At 54.3% G+C, this 3837-nt stretch overlaps 1 pseudogene; it reads right to left on the minus strand.

The window, feature by feature from the left end:
• Positions 1–919: 919 nt before the first annotated feature.
• Positions 920–3130, minus strand: LOC108516910 (ankyrin repeat domain-containing protein 33B-like; annotated as a pseudogene).
• Between the last annotated feature and the right edge of the window lie 707 nt (positions 3131–3837).

Raw genomic sequence — 3837 nt, forward strand, 5'->3', positions numbered from 1 at the left:
GTCTCACTTGATCAAGTGGCTGAAGGAGTCAATCCCTCCATCAAATAGAAATATCCGGCATCACTTAACCTAATTAATAACAACATCCAGTGTGCACGTGCTCCCACAATGAGAAGAAAAGACCAAACAGCTAAAAAGGAGAGAATCCCATGATTTCTGTGTAAACTCCTACAGATATCATCAGTATTTATTGCTAGAAACAGTATTTTAAATACAAGGTTTTCAGGCAAATGTATTAAAACTGCCTTGGATACAAGGGGCCCTTTCACTTGTAAAACTTAGCAAATCGGATAACGATTAAAAATACAAAATTACACAGAAAATACCCTTCAATAAATTGACTTTTTTTTTTTTTTTTTTTAAATTGAGACGGAGTTTGCCTCTTGTTGCCCAGGCCGGAATGTAATGGCTTGATATTGGCTCACTGCCACCTCTTCCTCCGGGTACAAGCGACTCTCCTGACTCGGCCTCCCCAGTAGCTGGGATTACACGCATGTGCCACCATGCTCGGCTAATTTTGTACTTTTAGTAGAGATGGGGTTTCTCCATTTTGGTCAGGCTAGTCTCAAACTCCCAACCTCAGGTCATCCACCAGCCTCGGCCTCCCAGAGGCCTGGGATTACAGGCGTGAGCCACCGCGCCCGCGCCCGGCCTAATAAATTGATCTTTAAAAAAATCTTCATTGAGGTTCTCTAAAGGGAGTCTTTAAGGCCACATGCCCGCTAGGTGTACTGATTCCTAGGGTGGTTGGTGTCAGGCGAATCGATGTGGCTCCCCCAGCCCCTTCCTGGGAGCATCCTAGAAACAGCGTGTCTAGCGTGGAAGACGCACGCGGCCCGGTGGTCCTGGGAGCGGTCATGGTGCCCAGACCCGCGGCCTCCCCGTGCCCTCGAACCCCATGTCAAGCACCCGCGGATTCTCACGTCCTCTTCTTACAGGGCGGCGGGCGCTTTTCCTGCACCTTGGCGCTTCTTCTAGGCCTCCTCCGCCTTCCGTTTCTCCTCCTTGGCCACCTTGTAAGGCCACCTTGTAAGGCCACTTTGGTATCCGCAGGTGGCCGCTGCCCTTTGTGCTGCCCTTCCGCGCCGACCTCTCGGGGCTGGAAGGTGGGCGCTGGCGCCTTGGTGAGGCTGACCTGGGGCACCACCACGCCGGCCACAAGGTGCTCCGCTGAAAGCCCTGCAGGGGCAGAGGCTGGCCTTCCGCGGGGCGGGGGTGGCGGAGCCCCAGGACCCCTGCAGCGGGGCAGGTGGGAGGTCGGCTCTTGCGGAGCCCTCCTGGGAGCCCACGGCCGATGGGACGGGCCGCTTGGGCTGCTCTGCGCCCTCTGTTTCCCTGCCTCCTGCGCCTGTCCCCTCCCCCCACCCCCCGCCGCGCCGCCAGAATTTTCTGCACCGCCAGAATTTCCTGCACAGCCAGGATTTCCTGCACCGCCAGCCGCCTCTTCCGCACCCACAGAGTGCTCATGGGGGACAGTGTCTGGCACGCGATGGCCACAGCGGGGCTGTTAGAGGCTCCTGGTCATCCTGACCATGTGATCCACGGCGCCCCGATCCTCCAGGCGGCGCACGGAGCGCGGCATCAGCTGGGACAGCTCGCAGTCCTAGAGCTTCTGCAGGCAGTTCTTGGAGACCTCGGGCTTCCGCGCTCTCTAGAGGAGCGGAGGCAGCTCAAGCTGGTACTTTTCCCTGAACCGCTACCCGCAGGGGCGCTCCTGGAGCCTCTGCATGAAGCCAACGTGTAAATGGCCACTCCTCTGGCGACATCCCACGACGGGGGCCCTCGGGTGGAAACCCGCCCCTGCTAGCTCAGGGCTGGGATGCGATCGACCAGGTATGGCGGCTTTCAACCCGAACGCGTCCCTCCTTCAAGGTCAAGACCCGGGACATAGTTCAACAAGTAGTTGGTGATTGATGATAGCGTGCCCTGACTGGGCCAGAACAGCCGCTTTAGTAAAACAGCGCAGGAAAGTGATGAAACAGATGCTCAGCTCCTTTCTTCATTTTCACTTTGATTCCGTGATGCCTCTGTGTCCCTCTGAGGACATCTCGCCTGGGATCTGTGACTCTGCCGGTCTTCAATGCCTACCGGGAAGAGTTCCTGGCCGTCATCAGGCATGAAAGCCTCCAAGCCCTCTGTCCTCAACGTGGATCCCTGGGCCAGCGGCATCAGCCTCACCAGGAAACCTGTTCTTCTGCTCATTCTTGGGCCCCACCCCAGGCCTATTCAAAGAAAGACTCCAGGGGCAGGGCCTGGCAGCCTGTGTTTCCACCAGATCTGTGTTAAAGCTCAAATGAACCAGCCCAGGTGATGCTGACGCAGGAAGCCCAAGACTGAGAGGCAGTGTCTAAGGCAACTGTGCCCATGGGGCCAGGGGCAGCCCCTGCCTGTGCAGCTATGTTTAGGGCTGTGTTCCCCTCCCTGTCCTGCCAGTTGACCTCAATGTGGGAGCACTCAGCTAAGGCCACCAGGGTCTATCCACAAAGCTGTAGTAGCAGGCCACATTAAGGCTGGTCCAGCCATTGTGGTGAGTCTCCTGTGCCTTCCCAACGCTCACCCCACGCTGCACCAGCGTCCACAGCAGCCCCACGCCTCCGGGACGCCCTCCGGGACCCTCTCCACGCCCTCGACGCCGTTCTCCTCCTCGTCCTGGAAAGGATAATTGTTCGGCCAGGGGCAGTGGCTCACTCCTGTAATCCCAGCACTTTGGAAGGCCAAGGCAGGCGGATCACGAGGTCAGGCGATCATCCTGGCTAACACAGTGAAACCCTGTCTCTACTAAAAATACAAAAAATTAGCCAGGCGTGGTGGCGGGCGCCTGTAGTCCCAGCTACTCGGGAGGCTAAGGCAGGAGAATGACATGAACCCGGGAGGCAGAGCTTGCAGTGAGCAGAGATCATGCCACTGCACTCCAGACTGGGTGACAGAGCAAGATTCCCTCAAAAAAAAAAAAAAAAAAAAAAAAAAATTATCGTCAGAGGCGATGCTGCGGGTGGGTGTCGGGCAGACTGGAGAAGTCCTGGAACTCTTTGTAGTAAGCGCGATCCTCCTAGACCTGTGCGCCTATTGGGTGGGGGACGGCTGCAGAGCGCACTTGCCCACCTGCGGCCGGGTCCCGCCAGCAGCCCATGGGCTGCCGGAGGCCGCGTGGACGGGGGTTAGGGACCGTCAGGGAAGCCAGTCGCGCCGCCAAGCTCCCTGTTCTCGCTTTGGTCCCCCAGAGAGGCCTAGCCCTCTATTGCTGGCCTTCGCATATATGCAGATTTATTTATTGTAGAAGAAAGAATTATACCTTCCAGGTAAAATGGGCTACCATAAATATGCGAGTTGCGTTTTTGAGACAAATTCTCACTCTGTCACCCAGGCTGGAGTGCAATGCACAATCAGACTCACTGCGGTCTTATTAACTCTTGACTCCAAGTAATCCTCCCCATCGCCTCCTTAGTAGCTGGGATAAAGGTGCCAACCCCTGGCAGGATATTTCTTTTTATTTTTGTCGAGATAAGTCCTTACTATGTTGGCTAGGCTGATGTTAAATCTGGCCTCAAGTGATTTTTCTGCTTGGCCTCCAAAGCACTGGGATGTTAAGGTATGGCACTGTCACCAGCATTGTATCATTTTTTTTAATACAGATAGCTGTCAATAAAAATATTATATTAGGACTTAAGTCAGAAAAGCAGGTGGGTTTTACTGACCAGTCTTCCCTTATTGTCAGCTTATGTGCAATACGAATACCTTTATTTTTAATTGTTTTATTTTATATCTTCAAGGTACAAAATATGTTGTTTTGAGTACATATCATAATGAAATGATTATATATGAAGAAAATTTAACAAA

This window comes from Rhinopithecus bieti, unplaced genomic scaffold (assembly GCF_001698545.2).
Source record: "Rhinopithecus bieti isolate Rb0 unplaced genomic scaffold, ASM169854v2 scaffold_39390, whole genome shotgun sequence".
Classification (NCBI taxonomy): domain Eukaryota; kingdom Metazoa; phylum Chordata; class Mammalia; order Primates; family Cercopithecidae; genus Rhinopithecus; species Rhinopithecus bieti.